Genomic DNA, 13,869 nt, shown 5'->3' on the forward strand with positions numbered 1-13,869 from the left:
AGGGGAAAATATAAATTAAAATTTAAAAAATAACTGACAAAATTGGGAATTAAATGGGAGAAGACAGAAAGAAATAAAAGTATGAGGATGTTCTCATCTTTCATATCAGGAAGCAACTCAGGGTACCTTCTAAATATGAAACCCATAGTTGAAAAAAAATGATAATGCCCAACCTCTTCACATTTTCATATAATCCTCCTGATTTACTTTTAATGGGATCTTGCAGAAATTAATATTTCTTGCTGTGAAGAGACATGTATTGATGCCAAACACTTATATCTAGTTTCTAGAATCAGACTGAGTTCAAATCCTATTTCTATCACTTATGGTTCTATGAGCTTGGCTAAGTTACCCTGTTACCTAATAATAAAGTGCTTGGGTACATGCCAGCACGTTGAGAGAACTCAATATACGTCTTCTTTCATTACTATGATTATCATTCCTCTTACAGTTGTATTATGTTACAACTGGCTTGTTGCAAATTATTTTATTAAGAATAATGGTAAGTCCAGAGCCAATGCTATATGTTTAAATTGTTGTAACATCACTTTGTTGTCTAGTAAAGTTTTCTATTGCTGCATAACAAATTACCTCAAAACTTAATAAACAAATGTTTTAGTTGCTTATGATTCTGTGTGTTTGCAATTTGAACTAGGCCTAGATGAACAGTTCTTTCATTCGTCTTGACTCAGGTCATTTCTCCACTACAGTCATCTATCAACTGAAGTGGGGAAGAATGGTCTAAGATGGCCTCACTCACATTCTGACAGGAGGCAGTCTATAAGCCAGAGCACTTTGGTTCTCCTATATGTAGTCTCTACAAAATGCTAGCTCCAACTTGTTCACATTATAAGCTCAGAGTTCCAACTCTAGCCAAAAGAAGTAAGCCCAACCTGTGGGTGCTAGTAAAGCCTCTGTTTGTTTAGCATTTGCTAATGTTTCACTGGCCAAAGCAAGTCACACATCTAAGTCCAGATTGATTACAGAATGGATAAACACCACTTTTTGATGGCATGAGCAACAAAGTCAGATTGCAAAAGTACAAGTAGAGAGAAGAGAAAAATATTGCCACCATCTTTGAAAATAATCTACACTTGTCCAGTTAGAATTCCTCTCTTTGGATTTTGATTCTTGAGGAGAGGAACAAAGAGATCAAAAGGTTGGCATCTCACTCAATTCCAAAGGCATTATGCCCAGGCTGTAACTACTACTGTAGTCATGGATTCTGGTTCCTATTTTTAAGAACTGTTTTCATTCTTGCCCTTTTCCATCTCATTGCCAAGCACCCCATTGTTCCTTTGAGCCCCTGAGCTCCTGAGCCTTGCCAGTATTTCTTCCTTATTTTACTTTATTTTTGCCTCTTAGCCAGCATCAGTTTCTGCAACTTTCAAACAAAGAACTCTGAATAATACAACGTTATAAATGTAAAACAACTGGTGTCTTTCTATTCATCACAATAAATGTTGGGGATGTTACATTACTTAAATTTGGACTTATATTTACATTTTTCTCATTCTCCTATCTTTGTATTGCTTTAATTATCTTCGTATGTAATTTTTCAGAAAAAAAAGACTAAAGCACTTAAAACAAGATTGAAAACATTTTTATATCAACATAATAAATTTCTAACTCAGTGCTTCTCAACCCTAAACATTTTTAATGTCTTTTTTCTTTTTTGAGATTATTTCCTTGCCTTTCCACATAAATTTTGAAGTCAGCTGTTAATTCTACACCCCTCCACAAAAAAAAAAAAAAAAAAAAAAAAAAAAACCAAAAAACAACCAAAAAAACCAGCTTGCTATAATTCTGACCGGGATTACACTGATTCTATAAACTCATTTGGGGAGCACTGACATCTTAAAACATAGAATTTTCCAATCTATGAATTTGGTATATCTCTTCATTTATTTATATCTTCTTTAATTTCTCTCTGGAAAAAGTTGATTTTATTTTATTTTTTTTTAATTTTTTTTTAACATTTATTTATTTTTGAGACAGAGAGAGACAGAGCATGAACAGGGGATCCAGGCTCTGAGCTGTCAGCACAGAGCCCGACGCGGGGCTCGAACTCACAGCCCTCACGGACTGTGAGATCATGACCTGAGCTGAAGTTGGCCACTTAACCGACTGAGCCACCCAGGCGCCCCATGGAAAAAGTTGATTTTAAATACAAGTTTCCTATCCTGCAACAATGCTGAAATTGAGCTGATGTTGTTTTAAGATCCCTTAGGATTTTTATATACACAATATGTTAAAGGTAAATAAAGACAGTTTGGGTCTCTCATTGTTTACCTTTAATTTCTTTTTCTTGACTTACCATACTGGCTGTGACATCCACTAAAATTTTGAACAGAAGTGTTAAGAACAGACATCTTCATCTATGCCCCGATGCTAATCGGAAAGTACTCAATATTTTACTAAGTACAATGTTAGTTATGGATTTTTTTTTTTTTTTTCATAGATGCCTTTTGTCAGTTTAGGACAGTTTCTTTTTATTCCTAGTTCAGTGAGGGTCATTATCATTTTTTTTAATCCTGAGTCACTATTTAATTTTGGTGCATAATTTTTTACCTGTATTAGGATAATCATATAACTTCTTAATCTATCAATATAATAACATCAATTGTTTTTGTATTTTGTATTTTATTTTGTATAATAACATCAATTGTTTTTGTATTTTATTTCAATTTTTCATTATGAAACAAACCCACTGGTCAAGATGTATTACCTTTTTAATATGTTACTGGATCAGTTTGCAAATATTTTGGTAAGGATTTTTTCAACTTTATTTATGGGAACATGGATCAATAATTTTTTCTCTTGGATTTTGCTTTTATGGTTTTGGTAGACTTATAAATGGAGTTTTAAAATAGCCTCTCATTTATTTTCTGAGAGAATATATGTAGAATTAGTTTTATTTCTTCCTTACATGTTTGGCAGCACTCACCCATAAAGCCATCTGGGCCTGGAGTTTTCTTTCAGAGAATATTTTTAATTAAAAATTCGATTTATTTCATTGATATACAGCTACCGAGACTTTCTTTTTCATGTGTTATTTTTGGTGACTTGTATTTTTCAAAGAATTTTTCCATCTCATTTAAATTGTCAAATTTGTTTGCAGAAAGTGATTCATAATGTTCTGCAGTTTTTTAATAGCTGTAGGCTTTGTAGTCATACCACATTTTTAATTCCTGATATTGTTAATAGAATAGACAATATTCTCAGCATTTGTCTTAATTAGTCTTACTAATATTTTCACTTCACTATATAATTAACTCAAAGTATTGTGCAATTCTTACCCTATCTTTCAAGACTTTTTAGCTCCTAAACTATTGTTACAACCTCTTTTGTAACTTAATTAAACTCTAATTAACATTTCCAGTGAAAATATGCAGACTTAAAATAACAGGCAGGCACTTGCATCTTAGAGACAAGAGAGGACTCAAACAGACATGTCTGCACTGGCTAATTACTGGTACTTGCCACAAGCTTAATATTCTATTAATAAAGAACTATAACAACAGTGAATTATCTCCCCGACTTGGGCAATTACAAATTTTACTGAATAAAATTTTCTTTAAATACGAACCAATTATGAACACCGAGTCTGACATTTATTGTGGATCCAAATGAAATTTACTTTTCTAATTCTTAATATATAGGATAAAAAGTAAAGACTATTCGAATAAAAACAAAATGTGAAACCAATTGCAACACCCAAGAAAAAAATGACACATCTTGAGACGTTTATAGTTATGGAATAATTGTGAGAGAAAAAAAATAAGAGATTCTACAACACACAGAATTAATGATCTTCATAAGTAATACAGAAAATTTCAACAATACAGAAATCAACCTAAGCATTTCTTTTCCAAATTATATCCCCTTTACATAAAATGTTTGCACTAAGCAAAAAGATGACAAAAATCACAGAGCCAATCAAAAGAAGAGAAACAATTTTTTGCAAATGACAATACAAAATCGAACTTAAACTTTATATATTTTGCCCCCAAAAAGGTGGACTATAACACACCAATCAGGATGGCTAAAATTGAAAACAAATTTTAAAAAGTAAAGAAACCAAAAGTTGGTAGGCATGAGAAGAGGCTAGATCAATCATATGTAGCTGATCAAAACGTAAAATAGGACAGCCACTCTAAAAAATAGCTGGCAGTTTCTTTTAGCACTAATAATAGAGTTATCACACTGACCAGCAATTTGCACTCTTAGACATATATCCCAGAGAAATAAAAACTTATTTTCAAGCAATAACTTGCACATAAATGTTCTTATCAACTTTATTTATAATAGCTCCAAACTGAAAACTACCTAAATGTCCATCAATGAGTGAGTGGTTAAACAAGTTGTAGTACATCAGTGTCATCCAATATCAGCAATAAAAAGGAAATAATTATTGATACATGCGATAACTTGGATGAACCTCAAGGAAATGATGCTGCATGGGGGAAAAGCCAATATTAAAAGGATACATATTGCATAATTATTCACTTATATAACATTTGTAAGATAACATAATTATGTAGATGAACCACAGAACAGTGGTTGCTAGCAGTCAGGGGAGAGAAGGGCCGGTGGGTGTGCTATAAAGGACAAAGGAATCTTGTGAGATGGTACAGTTTAGTGTCTTCATTGTGGTTAAGGATCACAGGAAGCTACACATTTGATAAAACTGCAAAAAACCATACACATATATACACACACAGGCAGGGACCCTGACAAACTCTCTGGCTATCCTAATATCAATACGCTGGTTTTGATATTGTACTGTACATTTATACAAGATTGTAAAATGAGAGAGCCCAGGTGAAGGGTACACAAGGACCTCCTTTTGTAACTTCCTGTGACCTGGCAATTATTGCAAAATTATAAGGTAATTTCGGTAAATTGAAATATATTTTTTGTTGATTTCTATGAATCAAGGACAGAGTTTAAATCTCACTTAAGTATTTTAATAAATCTCTTAAACATTTTAAAAATAGACAAAAGTTCTTCTAAACACTTAAATTACATATTGAAAACACCTCAGATTTAGACACTATATTCATTTCCTAAGAATGCTGTAACAAATTACTTCAAATTTAGTGGCTTCAAATAGCATAAATGAATTCTTCAAAGATCTGGAAATCAGAGATACAAAGTAATTTCAATAAACCAAAATCAAGGCATGGGAAGGTCCCTCCCTCAAGAGATCTAGGGAATAGTCTGTTCCTTGCCTTTTCTAGCTTCTGGAGACTGCCAGCATGCCTTAACTTATAGCCACATCCCTCCTATTACTACCTCCATCCTCACACTGTCTCCTCCTCTTCTGTGTGTATCTAATCCCCTTTGACTCTTTCATGTAAGAGGACATTGTGGTGACATGTAGCACCCATCTGTACATATCAGGATAATCTCTTCATTAGAGGATTATGTCTGCCAAGACTCTTTTTCCATATATGGTGACATTCACAAGTACCAAGAATTAGTAGGTAGACATACTTTTTAGCTGACTAGGCATAGAATATTATATCACACTTATTTATATAGTTGTATTGTCCTATCATGAAAAATGAATTTGGAGGCAAATGTTTTATTCATCACCATGTTTTATTCATGACCATCATAAAATATCAAGTATGATCTTTCTTAGTTATTTCCCATAGTAGATTGTTTGCAAAAAGAATGTTTTCAGTTCCATTCAATGCTGCGCATGTCTGCCTGCTACTCCTCCCATTAGGAAACAGAGCCTATTTCCTCTTCTCTTAATTCTGGGCTGTACCTGAACTTGAGTTTGAATTCTGGAAGTAACTGAACCTGCTTGGACCAGTAGAAGGCAGAAGTGACACTGCAAGTTCCAAGGCTAGGCCTGAAGAAGCTTGGCAGTTTCTGCTTTCACTCTTCTGGAATTCAGACACTATATATAAAAGTCCATATGCCCTGCTAGAAATCTCACATGGAAAGAGAGAGAGAAAGTCTCAGTCAGCCACCAATTGTTCGGCCATTTAAGCTGAAGCCCTAGGCACAAGAACAAAGGCACTGACATTCTAGCCCCAGTCCAGCTGCCAGCACATACCAAATGGAACAGATGAAGTACTCAGCTGAGCCCAGACAACACACAAAATAATAAGAAATAACCATTATTGTTTTAAGTTATTATAATACCAGAAAGGTAACAGACGCTAAAGAGGCTAAATAAATCATTGTTTCAAATCTATTGAAAAAAAAAAAAAATGGTGTGTGTCTGGGGGGATGCAGTTTGCGATGTAGCAACAGATAATTTAAACATTTGCCTATGGGGGAGATAAACTGAATATTCACTGAATTTAACTGGAAGTATAAATATTTAACTCTACTGAAATTTAAAATATTGTCCAAGGAACTGTTCACAAAGGGGCTAGACCCATGCAAAAGGGATGTAACTTAGAGTTTAAACCCATGCAGTGATTTTCTTTTAACCGTAAGATAAATATTAATCTTAAAAGACACATTTAGTTATTCTCATGTAAAGTTCCCTGTGGTCAGCCTCATGTTTAAGGCAGTTATATATCAGAAATGAAACAGGAATTATAATAACAAAACCTGCAGACATCAAACTGATCATAAGGGAAGAGTAGCAAAACACTCTATACACATAAGTTAACAACTTAGATAAAGTGGACAAATTCCTTGAAAAACACGAACCACCACAACTTACTCAATATCAAACAGATCATGTAATAGCTCTATATCTATTAAGGAACTTAAATGCATTATTTTTAAACTCTCACAAAAGCAATCTCTAGACCTACCTGGATTCAATGGGGAACCCTATCAGACATTTAAAGAAGAATTAACACCAACTCTGCACAATCTCTTCTAGACGATAGAAGTAATGGAACACATCAGAATTCATTTTATGAAGCTAGTGAAGCTAGTATTACTCTGATACTAAAACTATAAGCAGATAATGCCAGAAAAAAATGTTTAAATGTAAAATATAAAACTATAAAGATGTCTTAAGTAAATCATTGGAGAAAATCTTTGCAATCTAGAGCTAAGCAAAGAGCTCTTAGATATGTCATCAATAGCAAAATCCATCAGAGCAAAATTTGGTAAACTGGACTTCAAAACCTAAAACTTTTACTCTGTGAAAGAACCCATTAAGAGGACCAAAAAAAAAAAAAAAAAAAACCTAAAGACTGGAAGAAAAATATTTGCAGACCACATATCTGGGAAAGGGTCTGTATTTAGGACCTATAAGAAATTCATAAAACTCAATTAAAAAGATGGGTAAAAGACATACAGGGGCATTTCACTGAATACAATGCCTGGATAGCAAATGAGCACATGAAATGAGGGTCAACATTATTAGCCATTAGGGAAATGCTAATTAAAACTACAATGAGATGTCATTGCATACCTCTCAAAACAACTAAAATATAGGGATGACAAAATTCTGGCAAGGATACAGAGAAATTGGATCATTCATACTTTGCTGGTGAGAATAAACTAAACAAGCAACTATCATATAACCCAGAAATTGCACTCCTGGGCATTTATGCTGGAGAAATGAGAATTTATCTTCCATAAAACTTGTAAATGAGTATCCATAGCAGCTTTATTCATAATAACCCTAACCTGGAAACAACCCAGATGTCATTTAATGGGTGAATGGTTAAACAAACTTTGGTAAATCCATACCATGGAGTACTACTCAAAAATAAAAATAAACTAGTGACATACACAACTTGGATGAATCTATAGACAATTATGCTGAGTGGAAAAAGCCAACTTCAAAATGTTGCATATTATATGATTCCATTTTGATAACATTCTTGAAATGCAAAATAATAAATATGAAGAACAGAGTGATGTGGTTGTAGTTATAAAGGGTAACACAGGGATCCTTACAGTGATGGAACTGTTCTGTAACTTGACTTTATCAATGTCAATATTCTGATCATGATGTTGTAAAACAGTTTCTCAAGATGTTACATTTTCAGGAAATTGGGTGAAGAGCACATAGAGCTCTCTGTATTATCTTTGAGCAACTACATGTGAATCTATAACCATCTAAAATACAAATTGTTTTAAAACCCTACTCAACTCACTAAAAACAATTTTCTTTGTATTTTATGCTAATAAAACTGGCTAAATTTAATGATTCCACTAAATCTCATACGCTGCTCTAATATAATTTTACTATTAATAATGTTGAAAGTAGAGACTTTCTTGTAAATTCAGATACTAAAAAAACCATGGAGCCAAAATACTCATTGGCTTTTATACCTTACTCATTTGGCAGCATCTGATGCCTGGATAGGCTCCACACCCAACACCATGGGGCTTGAACTCACGACATGTTCTACCAACTGAGCCAGCCAGGCACCCCAACTATTGTTTTCACCTTAGAATATATTTTAATCCAAACTTGGAATAAGTAATACAGTCATATAGTATCAAACGGCATAAAGTGAAAAGTATTCCCTTTCTTTCCCTCAGCATATCAGTTTCACCCCCATCTCCCTGTAAGTCACCAAAGTCCTCCACAGGTATTGGTATATAATCAGGCTAATAGGTGTGTTCTTCCACCCACCCAACCTGTTTTTTTTTTTTTTGTTTTTACACAACTGTCACTATATGTATAACTGCCTTTTCGTTTTTCACTTAAAAATTCTTCAAAAACTTTTGCTCTCATTACAATTGCTCGTTTTTGCCTTTTGTTTGTTTTGTTTTGTCTTAATAATTATATGATAGACCATGGCATGAGTATACATTTAGGTTATTTCTGATAATCTGAATCAATGTTCAAGCAACTGACTTTGTATATCTGGCATTTGCATATCTACAGAATATGTTGTTAGAAGAGGAACTACTTGATAAGAGATTATGTGCTTCTATAATTTAGGTAAATACTGACAAGTGGCTCTTTATAAAAGTTGTCTCAACTTGTACTACAACTAGCAGTGTATAAGACTGCCTGTTTCCCTCTGCCCTCTTGAAGACAGTGAGTCATTTTTTTTTATCTTTGCCAATCTGACCAGTGAAACAACTCCCAGTGTAAGCATTTCATTCAAAGATAACAATCAATGAATCTTATGTGAAAGGATACCTTAGTGCATTAATCACAAAGAAATAATGTGACCTTCAAGACTGAAAACAGTTCTCCAACAAGTGATACTGTGCATTCAAAACCACCCTGTAGCCCAGTCTCTGGGGCTTGGTATTCACAGAGAAATATAAGTAAATCACTATTGGTCAAAGTTAATATTTAAGTCGATAAATTCATTAAAAGTTTACCATATGCATCCAGAAGAGTAGTTAGGGTTTATTTTAAGTTATAAGGGAAATTGGAAATAAATATAAAGAGTCCTGCCATGTAACTTTAAATGTTTTCATGTATCAGACTACGCCCATGGAATTCTGTTAATGGCATCTGCTCAGAAACCATTTTAATATTACTCTGCATAGAATATATTAATATTCCAATCACGCATATGTATGTAGTAATAAAGAGTTAACACATTACCCAAAAGAAGTGGAGAAGTAAATTGAGAAGCAAAAGTTTTCAGAGCTTTTGATAATCAGCAAGGTGTCTTTCAGGTCTATCATTCTAAGTCAATGTCTTTTTAATTATCTGGGAAATAAACCCAGAGTTCAATACAATACAAATTTCTTACCTATTTATACACAAGTTTTATTTTATGACAGGACAACTGTATTTTCTAACATGCACACAGCAAAATTTGAACACTGATCACTGGGTAAATTAATGATTATAAACATAGAGTTTAGGTTTTAGTAATTATTCTAACTTAAGTTGATAATTGACAAGTAAGGCATTTCATTTGATTATTAGTATCTCAAATAGCTATTAGCCAATTTAAAAATTCTTCTACCATTTGCTATGATTTGAATGTTTGTGTCCTCCATTCCAAATTCATATGTTGAAATTCTAACACCAGGATGATTGTATTAGGAGATGAGGCTTTTTGGGGTAATAAAAGTAACTTCAGAGAGCTAACTAGCTCCTTCCAATATGTGAGGACACAGTGAAAGTTGCCATCTATGAACCAGAGAGCAGGCTCTCACCAGACACCAAATCTGCTGGTACCTTGAATTCTAAGCCTCCAAAACCATGAGAAATAAATTTCTGTTGTTTGTAAAGCTCCCAGGGTATGGTATTTTGCTACTGGCAGCCTCAACAGACCAAGATGGTATTTCTTACTTATGTTATTATTTGGATGACATAGCACTTATTTTCTAGAAACACATATAAATAGCTTTCTTAATGCCATTAAAATACTATGTCTTGAGTTAACATATATTGGAAGTACATAGTAATTCTGGAATCAAGAATAAAACATACAATCAGAGAAAAGAAAACTTGTCAACATAAGAGACTGTCTTCCTTTCAGAATAGTGTTAATTGCTGCCTTCCGGAAAAAAAGAACACATTACATGTTTCACTTGGATGAAAATGTCCAATGAATTCAATAATATATTTTACTCCAATCAATCAACACGGATCATTGATCATGTGGATACGAAGGGTACGCACACAAAAATAAAATATGATTCTGATGATCGAATATGCCGAATATAATGAGACACTCTTCAAGGAAAATTCATTGCATCAAGTACTTATTAAGTACTTACTACATAAGTCAAAACTAGTAGGAGGCGTCAAAGACAAAAGTAGGTCTGCATGTCAACACTGTTGTTGCGGAAAAGAAATGCGGCGGGGAAGGGGGGGGGGGTAAGAACCTCTACAAGGTTGCTTCGTCAGAGAACGATACTTCCTAAAGCAAACAGTTTGTTTCCTGTATCCCCGGAAAGCAACCAGGCATAAACAGTTTTTAAAACTGGGTGATGAGGCTCTTAAAAGCAGTACACAAAGCGAACCCTCCAGTCCTCTTGGTGCTTTCGGGCAGTGAACCATACAAACGATGCAGGCTAAGAAAGGCTGGGTCTACCTTTAAGACCTGGAAGGGAACGACCCGACTGGGAGCAACGAACGCAGACTCATTTGCATAAGCACCCAAACACTGCTGACGTCACCGCGCCGGAGTGCGGACCCCGCCCCGTCTTACTCCAACCTTTCCCTGGGAAGGAAGAGGATGGAAGGAGGGAAGGGAGCGAGACGCCACGGAGCGCGAGCCTGGGGGCTTCCCTCTCCCACGCGCGGCAAACGCCGCTCCTCGGCTTAACGGAAAAGAATTCCCGTTCTTGCGGCCTCTGCGACAGGGTGGGTCCACACCTGTCCCCGGGATGTCTCGGCTCGGCGTTGCGATTCGTTCGTTTTTACGAGGCTCGTATGCCTGCATGTTTTGATCCGGAAGCCCCTCCCTGTACTCCAAACCGTCCTCTGCCCAGGCCACGCACACACGAGCCGAGCGAATGGTGTAGAAATGGTCTGGGTTTCCCGTTCCGCCCATCCTCTCCTTCACATCCCCGCACCACCATCTCACCGCCACACGCTCAAATTCCTGGATGCGCAGAAAAACACACAGGCTATGCTTTCTTCTGGAGCCACGTGCCCTGTGCGGCGAAAGGCCCGCTTTAGGACCCTTAATCCAGGATGCCTCAGGCTAGGGGGAACGGGGGTCACGTGAAAACACACAGCCTCGGGGGATCGCGTTCGGCAGTGGCCAAAAGCAACGAGAAGCGAATGAGAAATGAGCCTGGCTCCTCTCCCCGCCCCGCCGCCCACCCGCACGGGGATCGGCTGCTAACTCCCCTAGAACCTCGGAAGCGCCTCGCTCCGTCCCGACCCTACCAACTTTCCTCTCGGGCTTGCCCCAGTCGGACCCCCCCGCCCCCACGTCCAGCCTTCACTGGACTTGGAAGCCACTAGTTTCTCGGGGATGCTGTAGGCGATTTCCACCACGAGAAGGAAGGATGGCGGAGCGTTTCAACCCATGTGCTTCCCCTACTCGCGGCTCTCGCCTCCTCCCCCCATTGTGCACAGGTGCAAGACACAGCCTGGAGGGTCGCGCGCCGAGCCCAACTTCACCCTCAAAAGCTTTAGAGCCGCCCACCCCCACCTCCCCTCACCCCAGGACCCAGCTCGAGTCCTTCCCGGGATCCATCCATCAAGTCCGCTCGCGCCCCTGTCCCCGGGCTCCGGGGTGGCTAACGGGGAGCCCCGCCCTGCCTAAAACCGTGCTCTTAGCTGTAGGAGCGTGTCATTACCGTTCCCGTGTCTCCACCGGGCGCCTCTCGCTTCTCCCACGTCCCGACAGCAGCGGCAGTGGCCAAAGGGTCGGGTCCAAGTGGCTGCGACAGAGGCCGCGAAGGAGCTGTCCAGAGAGAAGCAGCCGCTGGCCTCGGGCGGGCCCTGGGGCTGGGCTGGAGCAGGGGTGGGGGGGGGTGTCGCTGCCCTGCGGGCTGGCTGCGAGGGACTCGCGAGCGCCGGTGTGTCGGCCAGGGAAGGAGCACGAGATGCAGGCGCGCGGGTGCGTGCGCGCGGGTGTGTGTGAGGGTGTGAGTGAGGGTGTGACGGAGGCGCCCACGTGCCCGGCCCGCCCGCGCTGCGGCCGCCGACCCGCTGCGGGGGAGAGGGGGAGGCTGCGGGCGCCGCGGGGGAAGGGAGCCAGGTCGTCCGGCTGGGCGCCGCACCTCCCCGCCCCGCCGCTCCTTGACGCAGAGGCCGCTGCGGCTGCCCAGCCGCGTCCACCCTGCGCCCCGGGATGGGCCGGCCGGGGCGGCACCGACCGAGCAAGTCCGAAGCAAAACCGAACGGATCACCCCTCCTCCGCCCGCCTGCCATCCCAGCCTCCCTTAACCCATCCAACGCAAAGGACAGGCACCAGTTGCCCGCCCCGCGCCTTTGTCTCAAAGAGGATAACAATAGAAATGGTCCTGCCTTACACCCTCCAATGTTCTCTTAGAGTCACTGACGGGACTAGAAGAAGTGGGTGACCCAAAGAACCCTTTTCCCTAGCTGTGTCCCCAAGCCGGTCATTTACATCTCTTGCAAAAGAAAAGCAACCTGGGCATTTGCTTCTCCACCAAACGTTGGCCTGATAGCGCTCAGGGATTCTGGCCAGGTTAGGAAAGCTGTTTTAGGGAGCTGGTCCTCACTCTGTGTTGGTCCCTTAGCATCCGACTCTTCCTCTAGGGGGTCTCATTACAACAGGAAGGCTGACTCACTTCTTGTAGCAAACAAGACGTACTCATAATTAAGCCACGTGGAGAATCTCTAAAATATACCTCAATGAGCACAAAGCTTAGCTTTCTTTTGAAAATGGCTGAACCTTCCCCTAAACAGGGCATATGCTCTAGAGATTAAATTTTATGTCCTTGAAACTTTCAAAATTGAAAGAAATGCAAAATAAGCCTACAACCAATTATAGTGGAAAGGTTCAGTGACTTGATGAAGGACATTTTTTCACTTCCAAACGATTAATGTTACCATTAAAAAAATACCTTTGTGCACTTTGGGGGCTTTCAACAATCCCTCAGATTTTGACGGTTTGTATCCAATTAAGATTGAATTAAATAACAAGGCCATTTCAGACAGGTTTTTCATGCAGTGAGAAATCTCCTGGAAAGAAATCACAAGACCTAAATTTCAGGTCAGAACACTGCTGCTAATCCTTAGCTTTTATTGCAGCCAAGAGAGCTTTTTCTCAGTCTCTTCCAATCCCACCTTTAAAATATTTTTAAATATTAAATTAGATCTGATTCCCTGGATGCCCCTCTGCCATGGGTAAATAAATACTCTGACAGATGTCCCATTGGAAAAAAATAAAACCAATTCCAATAAACCTCTTATGGAACATCTTGTATAATTTGCTTTTTACTTCACATACTGGTGACAGGCAAATATTTCTGTTGATATATATAATTTTTTTATATTCTGAAATTGATACACAGTAGAAATAA

General features: G+C 38.6%; 1 protein-coding gene across 3 annotated transcripts in view; it reads right to left on the reverse strand.

Moving 5' to 3' along the window:
- SLC6A15 (solute carrier family 6 member 15) overlaps window positions 1–12,466 on the reverse strand; it is a 38,592-nt gene extending 26,126 nt beyond the window's left edge. Inside the window, exon 1 of one of the 3 annotated variants that reach the window (XM_045463801.1) lies at window positions 12,175–12,466. The gene's annotated coding sequence lies outside the window, so the exon portion shown is untranslated. Of the gene's footprint in view, window positions 1–10,638; window positions 10,871–11,450; window positions 11,722–12,174 lie in introns of those variants that run through there. The other 2 variants (XM_045463802.1, XM_045463803.1) reach the window with 2 other exon arrangements.
- Between the last annotated feature and the right edge of the window lie 1,403 nt (window positions 12,467–13,869).

This window comes from Leopardus geoffroyi, chromosome B4 (genome assembly GCF_018350155.1).
Source record: "Leopardus geoffroyi isolate Oge1 chromosome B4, O.geoffroyi_Oge1_pat1.0, whole genome shotgun sequence".
NCBI lineage: Eukaryota > Metazoa > Chordata > Mammalia > Carnivora > Felidae > Leopardus > Leopardus geoffroyi.